Raw genomic sequence first — 21,059 nt, 5'->3', positions numbered from 1 at the left:
CATTTTGCTCTATATTAGAACTATAGGCAGAGGTGCGGTGTTCGTGCATAGAGAAACAACTAACAGGGGGGGAGGGAGGGAGAAGGGGTATATGTATTTGTAACGCAAAATAGAAGAGGTGCGATCATACTATAATTAATGCACCGGATCCCATCGAACTCCGTAGTTGTGCGTGCTTTGGCGAGAGTAGTACTAGGATGGGTGATCTTTTGGGAAATTCTCGTGTTGCGCCCATCTTTTTACAGATGGGGTATTAAACATTATGCACAATAGGAGCCATAGTTCGTCGGCATGAGTCGTGGCGCCAGAATATTTTGCTTAATATTTTTCGTGCATTCATTTATAGTTCACCACATGATAAGAGTGTCATTACGAGCATCTTACGTAGAAGAACAATAAAAAATGAGGTAAGACAGGCAGTTTGTTTATCTAGGCGTGAGTCGAGGTGCCTGGACATTTCGCTTGATATTAGAACTAGAAACAAAGTTATAGTGTGCATGCACAGCGAAACAAATTGCAGGAGGGGGGAGGGAAGGAGAAGGGGTATATGTATTTGCAGCATGAAATAGAAGGGGTATGATCATACCAACACTAATGCATCGGATCCTATTGAACTCTGTAGTTAAGCATGCTCTGGTGAAAGCAGTATTAGGATGGATGACCTCTTGCGAAGTCCTCGTGTTCTACCCGTCTTTTTATGGACGGGGCGTTAAATATTACGCATGACTGGAGCGACAGTCCGCTAGTGTGAGTTGCGGCATTGGGACATTTTGCTTAATATTTTTCATGCATTCATTTATAGTCCATCACGAGATAAGAATGTCATTACGATTATCTTACATAGTAGAACAATGAAAATAGAGTTGTGGCGGGTGGTTTGTTCATCTGGGCATGAGTCGAGATACCTTAGCATTTTGCTTGATATTAGAACTAGAAACAGAGGTGCAGTATGCGCGCACAACAAAATAAATGATGAGATGGGAGAGGGAAAGAGAAGTGGTATATGTATTTGCAGTGCGAAATAGAAGGTGTGCGATCATATCAGTACTAATGCATCGAATCCCATCGAACTTTATAGTTAATCATGCTTGGGCGAGAGTAGTACTAGGATGGGTGATCTCCTAGGAAGTTCTCATGTTGCACCCTTCTTTTTGCAGATGAGGCGTTAAATGTTACGCGGGACTAGAGCGACAGTCACCGGTTAATTCGTAAACGTGAGTCACGGTGCTGGAGCGTGATGGGTGACCTCTTGGGAAAAACTCGAGTTGCACCCTTTTTTTTTGCAGACGGGGCGTTAAATGTTACAGGGGACTGGAGCGATGGTCTACCTGTTCATTCGTAAATGTGAGTCACGGTGTCGGGACATTTTCCTTAATATTTTGTGTGCATTCAATTAAAGCCCATTACGTGATGAGAGTGTCATTGCGAGCATCTTAAATAGTAGAACAACGAAAAATGAGGTACAGCTGGCGATCCGATCATATGGGCATGAGTCGAGGTGCCAGGGCATTTCACTCGATAGTAGAACTAGAAACAGAGGTGAGTTGCACGCACAGCGAAACAAATGACAGGAATGGAGAGGGAAGGAGAAGTGATATATGTCTTTGCGGAACAAATTAGAAGGGGTGCGATCATACCAGCACTAGTTCATCGGATCCCATCAGAACTCCACAGTCAAGCGTGTTTGAGCAAGAGTGGTAGTAGGATGGGTGACCTCTTCGGAAGTATTCGTATTGCACCCTTCTTTTTGTAGACAGGGTATTAAATGTTACGCGGGACCAGAGCAACGGTCTGGTGGTTCATTCACAAATGTGAGTCACAGCGTCGGGACATTTTGCTTAATATTTTTCGTGCATTCAATTAAAGCCCATCACGTGTTGAGAGTGTCATTGCGAGCATCTTACATAGTAGAACAATGAAAAAGGAGGTGCGGCGGGTGTTTCATATAGACATGAGTCGAGGCGCTGGGGCATTTCGCTCGATATTAGAACTAGAAGTAGAGGTGAGTTGTGCCCACAGCGAAATAAATGATGGGAAGGGAGAGGGAAGGGGAAGGGGTATATGTATTTGCGGTGCAAACCAAAACGATTGCGATCATACCAGCACTAGTTCACTGGATCCCATCAGAACTCTGCAATCAAGCGTTCTTGGGCGAGAGTAGTACTAGGATGCGTGACCTTCTAAGAAGTGCTCGTGTTGCACCCTTCTTTCTAGAGATGGGGCGTTAAATGTTACGTGGGATCAGAGCGACGGTCCGTCGGGCCATTTTGCTTAATATTTTTTGCACATTCAATTAAAACTAATCACGTGATAAGAGTGTCATTGCGAGCACCTTACATAATATAACAACAAAAAACGAGGTGCGGTGGGCGATCCATTCATATGGGCATGAGTCGAGGTGCCGGGGCATTTCGTTTAATATTATAACTAGAAGAAGAGGTGAGGTACGAGCACAGCGAATCAATTGACGGAAGGGTAGTGGGACAGAGAAGGGGCATATATATTTGCGGTGCAAACAAGAAAGGGTGCAATCATACCACCACTAGTTCACCGGATCCCATCAGAACTTTGCAGTTATGCGTGCTTGGGCGAGAGTCATACTAGGATGGGTTACCTCCTGGGAAGCTCTCGGCTCTCGTGTTGTATCCTTCTTTTTTCAGACTGGGCGTTAAATGTTACGCGGGACTGGAGCGACGGTCCACTGGCATACACTTTACAGCGCAGAATGAAAAAGGTGCGATCATACCAGCACTAATGCACCGGATGTCATCAAAACTCCGTAGTTAAGTGTGCTTGGGAGAGAGTAGTACTAGGATGGTTGACCTCCTGGGAAGTCCTCGTGTTGCACCCATTTTTTTGCAGATGAGTTGTTAGATGTTACGCGCGACTAGAACTATGGTCTGCTGTTTTATTCATAAATATGAGTCACGGCGCCGGGGCATTTTACTTGATATTAGAACGAGAAGCAGAGGTGCAGTGTGCACGCACAAGGAAATAAATAAGAAAAGAGGGGAGGAAAGGAGAAGGAGTGTATGTATTTGCAGAGCGAAATGAAACAGATGGAATCATACCAGCACTAATGCACCGGATCCCATCAGAACTCCGCATTTAAGTGTGCTTGGGCGATAGTAGTACTAGGATGAGTGACCTCCTAGGATGTACTCGTGTTGCACCCATGTACTCGAAGTTGTGCGCGACTAGAACTATAGTCTGCTAGTTTATTTGTAAATGTGAGTTACAGCACCGGGCATTTTAATTGATATTAGAGCGAGAAAGAGAGGTACAGTGTGCACGCACAAGGAAGCAAATTACGGGAGGGGGGAGGGAATGAGAAGGAGTATATGTATTTGCAGTGCAGAAGCAAACAAGTGCGATCATACCAGCACTAATGCACCGGATCCCATAAGAACTTCGGAGTAAAAAATGCTTGGGCGAGTGTAGTACTAGAAGTGGTGACCTCCTGGAAAGTCCTCGTATTGCAACCATTTTTTTACAGATGTGTCGTTCGACGTTATGCACGACTGGAACTATGGTCTGCTGGTTTATTCGCAAATGTGAGTCACGGTGCAGGGTCATTTTACTTGATATTAGAACGAGAAGGAGAGTTGTAGTGTGCATGCACAAGGAAACAAATGATGGGAGAGGGGATGGAAGGAGAAGGAGTGTATGTATTTGCAGCGCAGAATGAAACATTTGCGATCATAACATCACTAATTCACCGGATCAAATCAGAACTCCAGAGTTAAGTGTGCTTGGGCGAGAGTAGTACTAGAATGGGTGACCTCCTAAGAAGTCCTCGTGTTTCACTCATTTTGTTACAGATGGGTCCTTCGACATTACGTGCGACTGAAACTATGGTCCGCTGGTTTATTCGCAAATGTGAGTCACGGCGCTGGAGCATTTTACTTGATATTAGAACAAGAAGGAGTGGTGTAGTGTCCACGCACAATGAAACAAATGACTTGAGGGGAGAGGGAAGGAGAAGGAGTGTATGTATTTGCATCGCAGAATGACACAGGTGCCATTATACCAACATTAATGCACCGGATCCCATTAGAACTCTGTAGTTAAGTATTCTTGGGCCAGAGTAGTACTTGAATGGGTGACCTTCTAGGAAGTCCTCATGTTGCACTTATTTTTTTACAGATGGGTCGTTCGACGTTGCGCGCTACTGGAACTATGGTCCACTAGTTTATTTGCAAATGTGAGTCATGGTGTGAGGTCATTTTACTTGATATTAGAACGAGAATGGGAGGTGTAGTTTGCACGCACAAGGAAACAAATGACGGGAGGGGGGAGGGACGGAGAAGGAATCTATGTATTCGCAGTGCAGAATGAAACAGGTGCCATTATACCATCACTAATTCACCGGATCCCATCCTAACTCCGCAGTTATATGTTCTTTAGCGAGTGTAGTACTAGAAGTCGTGACCTCCTTGGAAGTCCATGTGTTGCACCTATTTTTTTCAGATGGGGCATTCGACATTACGCGCGATTGGAACTATGGTCCGCTGGTTTATTTGCAAATGTGAGTCACAGCACCAAGACATTTTACTTGATATTAGAACGAGAAGTAGAGGTGCAGTGTGCACGCACAAAGAAACAAATGACGGGAGGGGAGAGGGAAGAAGAAGGAGTGTATGTATTTGCAGTGCAGAATGAAATAGGTGCCATTATACCATCACTAATTCACCGGATCCCATCAGAACTCTGTAGTTAAATGTGCTTGGGTAAGTGTAGTACTAGGAGTTGTGACCTCCTGGGAAATCCCCGTGTTGCACCTATTTTTTTGCAGATGGGTCATTCGACGTTACGAACGACTGGAACTATGTTTCGCTGGTTTATTCGCAAATGTGAGTGATGACACCAGAACGTTTTACTTGATATTAGAACGAGAAAGAGAGGTGCAGTGTGCACGCACAAGGAAACAAATGACGAAAGGGGGGAGGGAATGAGAAGGAGTGTGTATATTTGCAGCACGAAATGGAACAGATGCCATTAGACCATCACTAATTCACCAGATCCCATCAGAACTCCGTAGTTAACTGTGCTTGGGCGAGAGTAGTACTAGGATGGGTGACCTCTTGGGAAGCCCTCGTGTTTCATCCATTTTTTTACAGATTGGTCGTTCGACATTACGCGCGACCAGAACTATGGTCCACTAGTTTATTCGTAAATGTGAGTCACGGCACCGGGGCATTTTACTTAATATTAGAACGAGAAAGAGTGGTGCAGTGTGCACGCACCAGGAAATAAATGACGGGAGGGGGGAGAGAAGGAGAAGGAGTGTATGTATTTGCAGCGCAAAATAAAAAGGGTGCGATCATACCAGCACTAATGCACCGGATCCCTTTAGAACTCTGCTATTAAGTGTGCTTGGGCGAGAGTAGTACTAGGATGGGTGACCTCATGGGAAGTACTCGTGTTGCACCCATGTTTTTTCAGATGGGTCGTTTGATGTTACGTGCAACTGGAGCTATGGTCTGCTGGTTTATACGCAAATGTGAGTCACGGCGTGGGCCATTTTAATCGATATTAGAACGAGAAGGAGAGGTGCAGTGTGCACACACAAGGAAACAAATGATGGAAGGGGGGAGGGAATGAGAAGGAGTGTATGTATTTGTAGAGCGGAATAAAACAGGTGTGATCATACCATCACTAATGCACCGGATCCAATCAGAACTCCGCATTTAAGTTTGCTCGGGCGAGAGTAGTTCTAGGATGGGTGACCTCCTCGGAAGTACTCGTGTTGCACCCATTTTTTTACAAATGGGTCGCTCGACGTTACGTTCGACTGGAACTATGGTCCGTTGATTTATTTGTAAATTTGAGTCACGGCGCCAGGGCATTTTACTTGATATTAGAACAATAAGCAGAGGTGCAGCGTGCACGCATAAGGAAACAAATGACTGGTGAAGGGAGAAAAGGAGAAAGAGTGTATGTAATTACAGCGCCAAATGAAACAGGTTCCATTATACCATCACTAATTCACCGGATCCCATCAGAACTCTGCAGTTAAATGTGCTTGGGTGAGTGTAGTACTAGGAGTGGTGACCTCCTTGGAAGTTCTCTTATTGCACCTATTTTTTTCAGATGGGGCTTTCAACGTTTCGCTTGACTCGGACTATGCTCTGCTTGTTTATTCGTAAATGTGTGTCATGGCACCAGAGCATTTTACTTGATATTAGAACGAGAAGAAGAAGTGCAATGTGCACCCACAAGGAAACAAATTACGGGAGGGGGGAGGGAAGGAAAAGGAGTGTAGGTATTTACATCGCAGAATGAAATATGTGCCATTATACCATCACTAATGCACTGGATCCCATCAGAATTCTGCAGTTAACTGTGTTTGCGCGAGTGTAGTACTAGCAGTGGTGGCCTCCTGGGAAGTCTTAGTGTTGCACCTATTTTTTTCAGATGGGGCGTTCGACGTTACGCGTGACTGGAACTATGGTCCGCTGGTTTATTCGCAAATGTGAGTCACGACGACGGAGTATTTTACTGTATATTAAAACGAGAAGGAGATGTGCAGTGTGCACGCACAAGAAAACAAATTACAAGAGGGGGGAGAGAAGGAGATTGAGTGTATGTATTTACAGCGCGGAATGAAATAGGTGCAATTATACCATCACTAATTCACTGGATGCCGTCAGAACTCCGCAGTTAAGTGTGCTTGGGCAAGAGTAGTACTAGGTATTTTTCTAGGAATCCTCGTGTTGCACCAATTTTTTTACAGATGGGTCGTTCGACGTTATCTGCGACTGGAACTATAGTCCGCTGATTTATTCGTAAATGTGAGTCACGGCGCCGGAGCATTTTACTTGATATTAGAACGAGAAGGAGAGGTGCAGTGTGCAGAAACAAATGACAGGAGGGGGGAGAGAAGGAGAATGAGTGTATGTATTTGCAGCACGGAATGAAACAGGTGCCATTAGACCATTACTAATTCACTGGATCCCATCAGAATTCCGCAATTAAATGTGTTTGGGTGAGTGTAGTACTAGGAGTGGTGACCTCTTGGGAAGTCCTTGTGTTGCACCTATTTTTTTCAGATGGGGCGTTCTACGTTACGCGCGACTGGAGCTATGGTCCACTGGTTTATACGCAAATAATATGAGTCACAGCGCCAGGGCATTTTACTTGATATTAGAACAGAAGCAGAGGTGCAGTGTGCACGCACAAGAAAACAAATGACGGAAGGGGGGAGGGAAAGAGAAGAAGTGTATGTATTTACAGTATAGAATAAAACAGGTGCAATTATACCAGCACTAATGCACCGGATCCTATCCAAACTCCGCAGTTAAGTGTGCTTAGGCGAGAGTAGTACTAGGATTGGTGACCTCCTAGGAAGTCCTCTTAATGCACCCATTTTTTTACAGATGGGTCGTTCAACATTACGCACGAGTGGAACTATGGTTCTCTGGTTTATTTGCAAATGTGAGTCACGATGCCGAAGTATTTTACTTGATATTAGAAGGAGAAGGAGAGGTGCAGTGTGCACACAGAAGAAAACAAATGACGGGAGGGGGGAGGGAAGGAGTGTATGTATTTACAGGGCGAAATGAAACAAGTGTCGTTATACCATCACTAATTCACCGGATCCCATCAGAACTCCGCAGTTAAATGTGCTTGGGCGAGTGTAGTACTAGGAGTGTGACCTCCTGGGAAGTCCTCGTGTTGCACCTATTTTTTTGCAGATAGGTCGTTCGACGTTACGCACGACTGGAACTATGGTCTGCTGGTTTATTCGCAAATGTGACCGACGACACCGGAGTGTTTTACTTGATATTAGAACAAGAAGGAGAGGTGTAGTGTGCATGCATATGGAAACAAATGACGAAAAGGGGGAGGGAAAGAGAAGGAGTGTATGTATTTGAAGCACGGAATGAAATAGATGCCATTATACCATCACTAATTCACCGGATCCCATCAGAACTCCGCAGTTAAGTGTGCTTGGACGAGAGTAGTACTAGGATGGGTGACCTCTTGGAAAGTCCTCGTGTTTCACCTATTCTTTTACAGATGGGTCGTTCGACATTACGTGCGACTGGAATTATAGTCCACTGGTTTATTCACAAATGTGAGTCATGGCGCTGGGGTATTTTACTTGATATTAGAAGGAGAATTAGAGATGTAGTGTGCACGCCCAAGGAAACAAATGAGGGAAAGTGGGAGGGAAGGAGAAGGAGTTTATGTATTATGCAATGCATAATGAAATAGGTGCGATCATACCAGCACTAATTCACTGGATCCCGTCAGAACTCCACAGTTAAGTGTGCTTGGGCAATAGTAGTACTAGGATGGCTAACCTCCTTCGAAGTCCTCGTGTTGCACCCATTTTTTTGCAGATGGGTTGTTCGACATTATGCGCGACTGGAACCATGATCCGCTGGTTTATTCGTAAATGTGAGTCACGGCGCCGGGGCATTTAACTTGATATTAGAACAAGAAGGAGGGGTGCAGTATGCACGCACAAGGAAACAAATGACGGGAGGGGGGAGGAAATTAGAAGGAGTGTATGTATTTGAACCGCAGAATGAAAAAGGTGCGATCATACCAGCACTAATGCACCGAATCCCATTAGAAATCCACATTTAAGTTTGCTTGGGCGAGAGTAGTACTAGGATGGATGACCTCCTCAAAAGTACTCATGTTGTACCCATTTTTTTGCGGATGGGTCGGTCGACATTATGCACGACTGGAACTATGATCCGCTGGTTTATTCGTAAATGTGAGTCACGGCACCGGGGCATTTTACTTGATATTAGAACGAGAAGAAGAGGTGTAGTGTGCACGCACAAGGAAACAAATGACAGGAGGGGGGAAAGAAGGAGAAAGAGTGTATGTAATTGCAGCGCAGAATGAAAAAGGTTCCATTATACCATCACTAATTCAACGGATCCCATCAGAACTCTACAGTTAAATGGTCCTTGGGCAAGTGTAGTATTTGGAGTGGTAACCTCCTGGGAAGTCCTCGTGTTGCACCTATTTTTTTCAGATGGGGCGTTCGACGTTTCGCGCGACTGGAACTATACTCTGCTTGTTTATTCGCAAATGTGAGTCAAGCGCTGGGGTATTTTACTTGATATTAGAACGAAAGAAGAGGTGCAATGTGCACCCACAAGTAAACAAATGACGGGAGGGGGGAGGGAAGGAAAATGAGTGTAGGTATTTACAATGCAGAAGGAAACATGTGCCATTATACCATCACTAATTCACCGGATCCCATCATAACTCTGTAGTTAACTGCGTTTGGGCGAGTGTAGTACTAGGAATGGTGGCCTCCTCGGAAGTCCTAGTGTTGCACTTATTTTTTTCAGATGGGGAGTTCGACGTTACGCGCGACTGGAACTAGGGTCCGTTTGTTTATTCGCAAATGTGAGTCATGATGACGGAGCATTTTACTTGATATTAGAACGAGAAAGAGAGGTGCAGTGTGCAGGCACAAGGAAACAAATGACAAGAGGGGGGAGGGAAGGAGAAGGAGTGTATGTATTTGAAGCGCAGAATGAAACAGGTGCAGTTATACCATCACTAATTCACTGGATCCCGTTAGAACTCCGCTGTTAAGTGTGCTTCGGCGAGAGTAGTACTAGGATGGGTGACCTTCTGGGAATCCTCGTGTTGCACCAATTTTTTTATAGATGGGTTATTCGACGTTACGCGCGAATGGAACTATGGTCCGCTAGTTTATTCGCAAATGTGAGTAGCGATGCCGGAGCATTTTATTTGATATTAGAACGAGAAGAAGAGGTGCAATGTGCACGCACAAAGAAACAAATGACTGGAGGGGGGAGGGAAGGAGAAGTAGTGTATGTAATTGCAGCGCGGAATGAAACAGGTGCCATTAGACCATTACTAATTCACTGGATCCCATCAGAACTCTGCAGTTAAGTGTGCTTGGGCGAGTGTAGTACTAGGAGTGGTGACCTCCATGCAAGTCCTCGTATTGCACCCATTTTTTTGCAGATGGGTCGTTCGATGTTACGCGCGACTGGAACTATGGTCCGCCAGTTTATTCGCAAATGTGAGTGACGATGCCGAAGTGTTTTTCTTGATATTAGAACGAGAAGGAGAGGTGCAGTGTGCACGCACAAAGAAACAAATGACAGAATGGGGGAGGGAAAGAAAGGAGTGTATGTATTTGCAGCGTAGAATCAGATAGGTGCAATCATACCAGCACTAATGCTCCGGATCCCATCAGAACTTCACATTTAAGTGTCCTTGTGCGAGAGTAGTACTAGGATGGGTGGCCTTCTGAGAAGTACTTGTGTTGCACAAATTTTTTTCAGATGGGGCGTTCGACGTTACGCGCAACTGGAACTATGTTCGGCTGGTTTAGTTGCAAATTTGAGTTAAGGCGCCGGGGCATTTTACTTGATATTAGAACGAGAAGTAGAGGTGCAGTGTGCACGCACAAGGAAACAAATGACATGAGGGGGGTGGGAAGGAGAATGAGTGTATGTATTTACAGCGCGTAATAAAACAGGTGCGATCATACCAGCACTAATGCACCAGATCATATTAGAACTCCGTAGTTAAATGTGCTTTAGCGAGAGTAGTACTAGAATGGATGACCTTCTAGGAAGTCCTCTTGTTGCACCTATTTTTTTACAGATGGGTCATTCGTCGTTACGCATGACTGGAATTATGGTCCGCTGGTTTATTTGCAAATGTGAGTCACGGCGCCAGAGCATTTTACTTGATATTACAACGAAAAGGAGAGGTGCAGTATGCACGCAGAAGTAAACAAATGACGGGAGGGGGAGGGAAGGAGAAGAAGTGTATGCATTTGAAGCGGGTAATAAAATAGGTGCTATTATACCATCATTAATTCACCAGATCCCATCAAAACTCCGTAGTTATGTGTGCTTGGGCACGAGTAGTACTAGGATGGGTGACCTCCTGGGAAGTACTCGTGTTGCACCCATTTTTTTATAGATGGGTCGTTCGACGTTACGCGCGACTCGAACTATGGTTCCCTGGTTTATTCGCAAATGTGAGTCACGGCACCAAGGCATTTTACTTAATATTAGAACGAGAAGGAGAGGTGCAGTGTGCACACACAAGGAAAACAATGATAGAAGGGGGGAGGGAATGAGAAGGAGTGTATGTATTTGTAGTGCAAAATTAAACAGGTGCGATCATACCAGCTCTAATGCACCGGATCCGATCAGAACTCTGCAATTATATGTGCTTGGGAGATAGTAGTACTAGGATGGGTGACTTCCTGGGAAGTACTTGTGTTGCACCCATCTTTTTTTTAATATTTTTCGTGCATCTATTTATAGTCCACCACGTGATAAGAGTGTCATTATGAGCATCGTAAATAATAGAATAAGTAAAACAGAGGTGCGACGGGCGGTCCGTTCATCTATGTGTGAATTGAGGCAACGGGGCATTTTTCTTGATATTACAACTAGAAGTAGAGGTGCGGTGTCCACAGAGAGCGAAACAACTGATGGGAGGGGGGAGTGAAAGAGAAGGGGTATATGTATTTGAAGTGAGGAATAGGACGGGTGGGATCATACTAGCACTAATGCATCGTATCCCATCATAATCTGCAGTTAAGCGTGTTTGGGCGAGAGTAGTACTAGGATGAGTGACCTCTTGGGAAGTGCTTGTGTTGCACCCGTCTTTTTGTGGATAGGGCAGCAAACGTTACGCGTGACCGGAGCCATAGTCCACTGGTTTATTTTACGGCGTGAGTCATTGCGCCGGGGCATTTTGTTTACTTTTTTTTGTTCACTCATTTATAGTCTACCACGTGATAAGAGAGTCATTACGAGCATCTTACATAGTAGAAAAATGAAAAAAAAAAGCTTTGGCAGGTGGTCCTTTAATCTTGGCATAAGTGGAGGCGCTAAGGCATTTTGCTTGATATTAGAACTAGAAATAGAGATGCAGTGTGCGCGCAAAGCAAAAAAAATGATAGGAGAGGGAAGGAAATGAGAAGGGATATATGTATTTGCAATGCAGAATGGAAGGGGTGCGATCATACCAGCACTAATACACCGGATCCCATCAAACTGTGCAGTTAAGCATGCTTGGGCGAGAGTAGCACTAGGATCGGTAACCTCCTGATAAGTCATCGTGTTGCACTATCTTTTTGCAAATGGGGCATAAAACGATACATGTGATCGGAGCCACAATTCACTGGCGTGAGTCCCGTTGCTAGAAAAGTTTGCTTACTATTTTTTCGTGCATTCATTTATAGTCTACCACATGATAATAGTGTCATTACGAGCATCTAATGTAGTAGAATAAAGAAAAATGAGGTACGGCGGGCGGTCCTTCCTTCTGGCGTGAGTCGAGGTGTCAGGGCATTTCGCTTGATATTAGAACTATAAACAAAGGTGTGGTGTGCGTGCAGAGCGAAAAAAATGATAGGTGGGGGTAGAGAAGGAGAAGGGGTATATGTATTTACAGCGCGAAATGGAAGGGGTGCAATCATACTAGCATTAATGCACCGGATCCCATCGAACTCCATAGTTAAGTGTGCTTGGGTGAGAGTAGTACTAGGATGGGTGACTTCTTTGGAAGTTCTCTTGTTTCACCTGTCTTTTTGCAGATGAGGTGTCAAACGTTATGCACGATCGGAGCCACAGTCCACTGGCATGAGTAGCGACGTTGAAACATTTTGCTTAATATTTTACATGCACTTATTTGTAGTCCACCACGTGATAAGAGTCTCATTACGAGAGTCTTACATAGTAGAACAACGAAAAAAGAGGCGCAGCGGGCCTCCGTTCTTCTGGGCGTGAGTCGAAGCAACATAGCATTTCGCTTTATATTAGAACTAGAAGCAGAGATGCGGTATGCCCGCACAGCAAAATAAATGATGGGAGGGGGGAGGGAAGGAGAAGGGCTATATGTATTTATAGTGGGCAATGGGATAGTTGCGATCATACAAACACTAATGCACAGGATCCCATCAGAACTCTGTAGTCAAGCATGCTTGGGCGAGATTAGTTCTAGGATGGGTAACCTATTAGAAAGCCCTCGTATTGAACCTGTCTTTTTGTAAATGGGGTGTTAAACGTTAAGTGTGATCGGAGCCACAGTCTGCCGGTGTGAGTGGCAGGGCCTGAAAATTTTGCTTAATATTTTTTGTTTATTCATTTATAGGTCACCATGTGATAAGAGTGTCATTACAAGTATCTTACATTGTATAACAATGAAAAATGAGGTACGGTGGGCGATCCATTCATCTGGGTGTGAGTCATGGTGCTGGGGTATTTCGCTTGATATTAGAACTAGAACAGAGGTGTGGTGTGTGCGCACAACGAAACAAATGACAGGGGGGGGGGGGAGGGAAGGAGAAGGGGTATATGTACTTGCAGCGTGGAATTGAAGGGGTGTGATCATACCTGCACTAATGCACTGGAGCCCATCGAATTTTGTAGTTAAGTTAGTTTGGGCGAAAGTGGTACTAGGATGGGTGACCTCCTGAAAAGTTCTCATGTTCCACTCATTTTTTTGCTGACGGGACGTTAAACAGTATGCACGATCAAAGCCATTGTCCCTCGGAGTGAGTCGCAACGCCAAGACATTTTTCTTAATATTTTTCATGCATTCATTTATAGTTCGTCACGTGATAAGAGTGTCATTATGAGCATTTTACATAGTAGAATAACAAAAAACGAGGTGCAAGAATTGTCCGTTCATCTGGGCGTGGGTCGAGGTGCTGGAGCATTTTGCTCTATATTAGAACTATAAGCAGAGGTGCGGTGTTCATCTAGGCATGAGTCGAGATACCTTGGCATTTCGCTTGATATTAGAGCTAGAAGCAGAGGTGCGGTGTGTGCGCACAACAAAATAAATGATGAGGTGCGGTGTGCCGAGACATTTTGCTCAATACTTTTCGTGCATTCAATTAAAGCCCATCACGTGAGGAGAGTGTCATTGCGAGCATCTTAAATAGTAGAACAACGAAAAATAAGGTGCGGCAGGCGATCTGTTCATATGGGCATGAGTCGAGGTGCTAGAGCACTTCGCTCGATATTAGAACTAGAAGCAGATGTGAGTTGCGCGCACAGCGAAACAAATGATGAGAAGGGAGAGGGAAGGAGAAGTGGTATATGTCTTTGCAGTGCAAATTAGAAGGAGTGCGATCATACCAGCACTAGTTCACCGGATCCTATCAGAACTCCGCAGTCAAGCGTGCTTGGGCGAGACTAGTAGTAGGATGGGTGACCTCTTAGGAAGTACTCGTGTTGCACCCTTCTTTTTGTAGACGGGGCATTAAATGTTACACGGGACTAGAACGACGGTCCGACAGTTCATTCACAAACATGAATCACAGTGCCGGGACATTTTACTTAATATTTTTCGTGTATTCAATTAAAGTCCATCACGTTTTGAGAGTGTCATTGCGAGCATCTTACATAGTAGAACAATGAAAAAGGAGGTGCGACGAGTGTTTCATATAGACATGAGTCGAGGCACTGGGGCATTTCGCTCGATATTACAACTAGAAGCAGAGGTGAGTTGCGCCCACAGAGAAATAAATGATGGGAAGGGAGAGGGAAGGGGAAGGGGTATATGTATTTGCAGCGCAAACCAAAATGATTGTGATCATACCAGCACTAGTTCACCGGATCCCATCAGAACTCTGCAGTCAAGCGTTCTTGGGCGAGAGTAATACTAGGATGCATGACCTTTTGGGAAGTGCTCGTGTTGCACCCTTCTTTCTACTGATGGGCCATTAAATGTTACGCGGGACTGAAGCGACAGTCCGCCGGGGGATTTTGCTTAATATTTTTTGCACATTCAATTAAAACTAATCACATGATAAGAGTGTCATTGCGAGCACCTTATATAATATAACAACAAAAAACGTGGTGCGGTGGGCGATCCGTTCATACCATGAGTCGAGGCGCGGGGGCATTTTGCTTAACATTAGAACTAGAAGAAGAGGTGAGGTGCACGCACAGCGAATCAAATGAAGAGAGGGGAGAGGGAAGGAGAAGGGGCATATGAATTTGCAGCGCAAACAAAAAAGCGTGCAATCATACCAGTACTAGTTCACCGGATCCCATCAGAACTCTGCAGTTATGCGTGCTTAGGCAAGAGTAGTACTAGGATGGGTTACCTCCTGGGAAGCTCTCAGCTCTCGTCTTGCATCCTTCTTTTTTCAGACTCGGAGTTAAACATTACGCGGGACCGGAGCGACGGTTCACTGGTTCATTCGCAAATGTGAGTAACGGCGTCAGGGCATTTTGTTTAATATTTTTTGCACATTTAATAAAGACCATCACGTGATAAGAGTGTCTGCGAGCATATTACATAATAGAACAACAAAAAATGAGAAGCAGTGGTGACCTCTTGGGAAGTCCTTGTGTTGCAAATATTTTTTCCAGATGGGGCGTTCGACGTTACGCGCGGTTTAAACTATGGTCCGCTGGTTTATTCGCAAATATAAGTCACGGCGCTGAGGCATTTTACTTGATATTAGAATGAGAAGGAGAGGTGCAGTGTGCACGCACAAGGAAACAAATGACGGGAGGGGGGAGGGAAGGGGAAAGAGTGTATGTATTTGCAGCGCAGATGAAACAGGTGTGATAATACCAGCACTAATGCACCGGATCCCATCAGAACTCCGTAGTTAAGTGTGTTTGGGACAGAGTAGTACTAGGATGGGTGATCTCCTGGGAAGTCCTCATGTTGCACCCATTTTCTACAGATGGGTCATTCAACGTTACGCACGATTGGTACTATGTTCCGCTGGTTTATTCACAAATGTGAGTCACAGTACCGGGGTATTTTATTTGATATTAGAACGAGAAGCAGAGGTGCTGTGTGCACGCATAATGAAACAAATGACGGGAGGGGGGCGGGAAGGAGAAGGAGTATATGTATTTACAGCGCGAAATAAAATAGGTGCGATCATACCAGCACTAATGCACCGGATCCCATCAAAACTCCTTAGTTAAGTGTACTTGGAAGAGAGTAGTACTAGGATGAGTGAGCTCCTAGGAAGTTCTCGTGTTGCACCCATTTTTTTGCAGATGGGTCTTTTGACGTTACGCGCAACTGGAACTATGACCTACTGGTTTATTCGCAAATAAGTCACAGCGCTGGGGCATTTTACTTGATATTAGAACGAGAAGGAGAGGTGCAGTGTGCACGCACAAGGAAACAATGACGGGAGAGGGGAGGGAAGGAGAAGGAGTGTATGTATTTACAACGCAGAATAAAAAAGGTGCGATCACAACAGCACTAATGCACCGGATCCCATCAGAACTCCGCAGTTAAGTGTACTTGGGCTAGAGTAGTACTAGGATGGATGATCTCCTGGGAAGTTCTCGTGTTACACTATTCTTTTTACAGACGGGGCATTAAACATTCAACTGGACCAGAGCGATGGTCCATCGGTTTCATTTACAAATGTGAGTCACGGCACCAGAGCATTTTTCTTAATATTTTTCCAGCATTAAATTGAAGCCCATCACGTGATGAGAGTGTCATTGCGAGCATCTTAAATAGTAGAACAACAAAAAATGAGAGGCGACGAGCGATCCGTTCATATGGGCATGAGTCGAGATGGGTCGTTCGACGTTACGCACGACTGGAACTATGGTCCGCTGGTTTAATCGCAAATGTGAGTCATGGCGCCGGAGCATTTTACTTGATATTAGAATAAGAAGAAGAGGTGCAGTGTGTATGCACAAGGAAACAAATAACGGGAGGGGGGAGGGAAGGAGAAGGAGTGTATGCATTTGCACCGCATAATAAAACAGATGCGATTATACCAGCATTAATGCACCGGATCCCATTAGAACTCTATAGTCAAGTGTGCTTGGGCGAAAGTAGTACTAGGATGGGTGACCTCCTGGGAAGTTCTTTTGTTTCACCCAATTTTTTGCATATGGGTCATTCGACGTTACGCACGACTGGAACTATAGTCCGCTAGTTTATTCGCAAATGTGAGTCACGGCGACGGAGTATTTTACTTAATATTAGAACGAGAAGGAGAGGTATAGTATGCACGTACATGGAAACAAATGACGGATGGGAGGAGGGAAAGAGAAGGAGTGTATGTATTTGCAGCGTGAAATCAAACAGGTGTGATCATACCAGCACTATTGCACCGAATCCAATCAGAACTCTGTAGTTAAATGTGCTTGGGTGAGAGTAGTACTAGGATAGGTGACCTTCTGGGAAGTACTCGTGTTGCACCGATTTTTTTGCAGATGGGTCGTTCGATATTGCGCACAACTGGAACTATGATCCACTGGTTTATTCGCAAATGTGAGTTACAACGCCGGGGCATTTTTCTCAATATTAGAAAGAGAATGAGAGGTGCAGTGTGCATGCACAAAGAAACAAATAACGGGAGGGGAGATAGAAGGAGAATGAGTGTATATATTTGCAGTGTGGAATAAAATAGGTGCGATCATAGCAGCCCTAATGCTCCGAATCCCATCATAACTACGCAGTTAAGTGTACTTGGACGTGAGTAGTACTAGGATGGGTGACCTCCTGGGAAGTCCTCGTGTTACACCCATATTTTTACAAATGGGCTGTTTGACATTATGTGCGACTAAAACTATGGTCTGCTGGTTTATTCGTAAATCTGAGTCACGGCGCCGAGGCATTTTACTTGATATTAGAACGAGAAGGAGAGGTGCAATGTGCATGCACAAAGAAACAAATGACGGGAGGGGGGGGGGAATGAGAAGGAGTGTATGTATTTGCAGCGAGAAATAAAACTAGTGCAATCATACCAGCACTAATGCACCGGATCCCATCAAAACTCCGCAGTCAAGTGTTCTTTGGCGAGAGTAGTACTAGGATGGGTGACCTCCTTGGAAGTCCTCGTGTTGCACCTGTCACTTTTTAAATATTTTTTGTGCATCTATTTATAGTTCACCACTTGATAAGAGTGTTATTACGAGCATCGTAAATAATAGAACAAGTAAAACAGAGGTGCGACGGGCGGTCCATTCATCTGGGCGTGAATCGAGGCAACGGGGCATTTTGCTTGATATTACAACTAGAAGTAGAGGTGTGGTGTCCACAGAGAGCGAAACAACTGATGGGAGGGGGGAGTGAAAGAGAAGGGGTATATATATTTGAAGTGAGGAATAGGACGGGTGTGATCATACTAGCACTAATGCATCGTATCCCATCATAATCTGCAGTTAAGCGTGTTTGGGCGAGAGTAGTACTAGGATGAGTGACCTCTTGGGAAGTGCACCCGTCTTTTTGCGGATAGGGCAGCAAACGTTACGCATGACCGGAGCCATAGTCTACTGGTTCATTTGTCGGCGTGAGTCGTTGCGCCGGGGCATTTTGTTTACTTTTCTTTTGTTCACTCATTTATAGTCTACCATGTGATAAGAGAGTCATTACGAGCATCTTACATAGTAGAAAAATGAAAAAAAAAGCTGTGGCGGGTGGTCCTTTAATCTAGGCATAAGTGGAGGCGCTAGGGCATTTCGCTTGATATTAGAACTAGAAATAGAGATGCAGTGTGCGCGCACAGCAAAAAAAATGATAGAAAAGGGAAGGAAATGAGAAGGGATATATGTATTTGCAATGCGGAATGAAAGGGGTGCGATCATACCAGCACTAATACACCGGATCCCATCAAACTACGCAGTTAAGCATGCTTGGGCGAGAGTAGCACTAGGATCGGTAACCTTCTGAGAAGTCCTCGTGTTGCACTATCTTTTTGCAAATGGGGCATAAAACGATACATGTGATCGGAGCCACAATTCACTGGCGTGAGTTCCGTTGCCAGAAAAGTTTGCTTACTATTTTTTCTTACATTCATTTATAGTCTACCACGGGATAGGAGTGTCATTACGAGCATCTAACGTAGTAGAATAAAGAAAAATGAGGTAATGGCGGGCGGTCCTTTCTTCTGGTGTGAGTCGAGGTGTCAAGGCATTTCGCTTAATATTAGAACTATAAACAAAGGTGTGGTGTGCGTGCAAAGCGAAAAAAATGATAGGTGGGGGTAGGGAAGGAGAAGGGGTGTATGTATTTGCAGCGCGAAATGGAAGGGGTGCAATCATACTAGCATTAATGCAACGGATCCCATCGAACTCCATAGTTAAGCGTGCTTGGGCAAGAGTAGTACTAGGATGGGTGACTTCTTTAGAAGTTCTCTTGTTTCACCTGTCTTTTTGTAGATGGGGTGTCAAAAGTTACGTGCGATCGAAGCCACAGTCCGCTGGCATGAGTAGCGACGTTGAAACATTTTACTTAATATTTTACATGCACTTATTTGTAGTCCACCACGTGATAAGAGTCTCATTACGAGAGTCTTACATAGTAGAACAACGAAAAAAGAGGCGCAGCGGGAATCCATTCTTCTGGGCGTGAGTCGATGCGACATGGCATTTCGCTCTATATTAGAACTAGAAGCAGAGATGCGGTATGCCCGCACAGAAAAATAAATGATGGGAGGGGGGAGGGAAGGAGAAGGGCTATATGTATTTGCAGTGGGGAATGGGACAGTTGCGATCATACAAACACTAATGCACAGGATCCCATCAGAACTCTGTAGTCAAGCGTGCTTGGGTGAGATTAGTTGTAGGATGGGTGACCTCCTGGAAAGTCCTCGTGTTGAACCCGTCTTTTTGTAGACGGGGGGTGTTAAACGTTAAGTGCGATCGGAGCCACAGTGTTCCGGTGTGAGTCGCCGGACCTAAAAATTTTGCTTAACATTTTTCGTGCATTCATTTATAATCCACCACATGATAAGAGTGTCATTACAAGTATCTTACATAGTATAACAATGAAAAACGAAATACGGCGGGGGATCCATTCATCTGGGCATAAATCGAGGTACCGTGGTATTTCGCTTGATATTAGAACTAGAAAAAGAGGTGTGGTGTGCGTGCACACAACGAAACAAATGACGGGAGTGGGAGGGAAGGAGAAGGGGTATAGGTACTTGCAGCGTGGAATGGAAGGGGTGCGATCATACCTGCATTAATTCACTGGTTCCCATCAAATTTCGCAGTTAAGTATGCTTGGGCGGAAATAGTACTAGGATGGGTGACCTCCTGGAAAGTTCTCATTTTTCACTCATTTTTTTGCTGACGAGACGTTAAACATTATGCCTGATCAAAGCAATTATTCCTCGGAGTGAATCGCAACGCGAATACATTTTTCTTAATATTTTTCGTGCATTCATTTATAGTTCGCCACGTGATAAGAGTGTCATTACGAGCATCTTACATAGTAAATTAATGAAAAACGAGGTACAGGGGGTAGTCCGTTCATCGGGGCGTGAGTCAAGGCGCCGGAGTATTTTACACTATATTAGAACTACAAGCAGAGGTGCAATTTTCGTGCATAGTGAAACAAATAACAGGGGGGAGGGAGGGAGAAGGGGTATATGTATTTATAGCGCAAAATAGAAGAGGTGCGATCATACTAGCACTAATGCACCGGATTCCATCGAACTCCGTAGTTGAGCGTGCTTTGGCAAGAGTAGTACTAGGATGGGTGATCTTTTGGGAAGTCTTCGTGTTGTGCCCGTCTTTTTATGTATGGGATGTTAAACGTTATGCGCAATAGGAGCCATAGTCCGCCGGCATGAGTCGTGGAACCAGATTTTTCATGCATTCATTTATAGTTCATCACGAGATAAGAATGTCATTATGATTATCTTACATAGTAGAACAATGAAAATAGAGTTGTGGCGGGCGGTTTGTTCATCTGGGCATGAGTCGAGATACCTTGGCATTTCGTTTGATATTAGAACTAGAAACAGAGGTGCGGTGTGCGCACACACCAAAATAAATGATGAGATGGGAGAGGGAAGGGGAAGTGGTATATGTATTTGCAGTGCGAAATGGAAGGTGTGCGATCATACCAGTACTAATGCATCGAATCCCATCGAACTTCGTAGTTAATCGTGCTTGGAGGAGAGTAGTATTAGGATGGGTGATCTCCTAGGAAATTCTCATGTTGCACCCTTCTTTTTGCAGATGAGGCATTAAATGTTACGCGGGACTAGAGCGACAGTCGCCGGTTAATTCGTAAACGTGAGTCACGGTGCCGGAGCATTTTGCTTAATATTATTCGTGCATTCAATT

General features: G+C 44.7%; 18 pseudogenes; all 18 read left to right on the top strand.

Annotated features, from left to right (window-relative positions):
• Window positions 1–2,732: 2,732 nt before the first annotated feature.
• On the top strand, window positions 2,733–2,851 carry LOC148256450 (5S ribosomal RNA; annotated as a pseudogene).
• Window positions 2,852–4,990: 2,139 nt separating this feature from the next.
• Window positions 4,991–5,109, top strand: LOC148256449 (5S ribosomal RNA; annotated as a pseudogene).
• A 206-nt stretch (window positions 5,110–5,315) lies between these two features.
• On the top strand, window positions 5,316–5,434 carry LOC148256448 (5S ribosomal RNA; annotated as a pseudogene).
• Window positions 5,435–5,639: 205 nt separating this feature from the next.
• On the top strand, window positions 5,640–5,758 carry LOC148256447 (5S ribosomal RNA; annotated as a pseudogene).
• Window positions 5,759–7,568: 1,810 nt separating this feature from the next.
• Window positions 7,569–7,686, top strand: LOC148256446 (5S ribosomal RNA; annotated as a pseudogene).
• A 206-nt stretch (window positions 7,687–7,892) lies between these two features.
• Window positions 7,893–8,011, top strand: LOC148256445 (5S ribosomal RNA; annotated as a pseudogene).
• Window positions 8,012–8,218: 207 nt separating this feature from the next.
• Window positions 8,219–8,337, top strand: LOC148256444 (5S ribosomal RNA; annotated as a pseudogene).
• Window positions 8,338–9,515: 1,178 nt separating this feature from the next.
• On the top strand, window positions 9,516–9,633 carry LOC148256443 (5S ribosomal RNA; annotated as a pseudogene).
• Window positions 9,634–12,442: 2,809 nt separating this feature from the next.
• On the top strand, window positions 12,443–12,560 carry LOC148256442 (5S ribosomal RNA; annotated as a pseudogene).
• A 1,546-nt stretch (window positions 12,561–14,106) lies between these two features.
• LOC148256441 (5S ribosomal RNA) lies at window positions 14,107–14,225 on the top strand (annotated as a pseudogene).
• Window positions 14,226–14,569: 344 nt separating this feature from the next.
• On the top strand, window positions 14,570–14,688 carry LOC148256440 (5S ribosomal RNA; annotated as a pseudogene).
• Window positions 14,689–15,556: 868 nt separating this feature from the next.
• LOC148256439 (5S ribosomal RNA) lies at window positions 15,557–15,675 on the top strand (annotated as a pseudogene).
• Window positions 15,676–15,880: 205 nt separating this feature from the next.
• LOC148256438 (5S ribosomal RNA) lies at window positions 15,881–15,999 on the top strand (annotated as a pseudogene).
• Window positions 16,000–16,202: 203 nt separating this feature from the next.
• On the top strand, window positions 16,203–16,321 carry LOC148256437 (5S ribosomal RNA; annotated as a pseudogene).
• Window positions 16,322–16,740: 419 nt separating this feature from the next.
• On the top strand, window positions 16,741–16,859 carry LOC148256436 (5S ribosomal RNA; annotated as a pseudogene).
• A 206-nt stretch (window positions 16,860–17,065) lies between these two features.
• LOC148256435 (5S ribosomal RNA) lies at window positions 17,066–17,184 on the top strand (annotated as a pseudogene).
• A 531-nt stretch (window positions 17,185–17,715) lies between these two features.
• On the top strand, window positions 17,716–17,834 carry LOC148256434 (5S ribosomal RNA; annotated as a pseudogene).
• Window positions 17,835–20,822: 2,988 nt separating this feature from the next.
• On the top strand, window positions 20,823–20,940 carry LOC148256433 (5S ribosomal RNA; annotated as a pseudogene).
• Window positions 20,941–21,059: the final 119 nt, after the last annotated feature.

This window comes from Carica papaya, chromosome 5, assembly GCF_054855325.1.
Source record: "Carica papaya isolate Zhongbai chromosome 5, ASM5485532v1, whole genome shotgun sequence".
NCBI classification, from domain to species: Eukaryota; Viridiplantae; Streptophyta; class Magnoliopsida; order Brassicales; family Caricaceae; genus Carica; species Carica papaya.
This window is presented reverse-complemented; position numbering and strand designations above follow the sequence as displayed.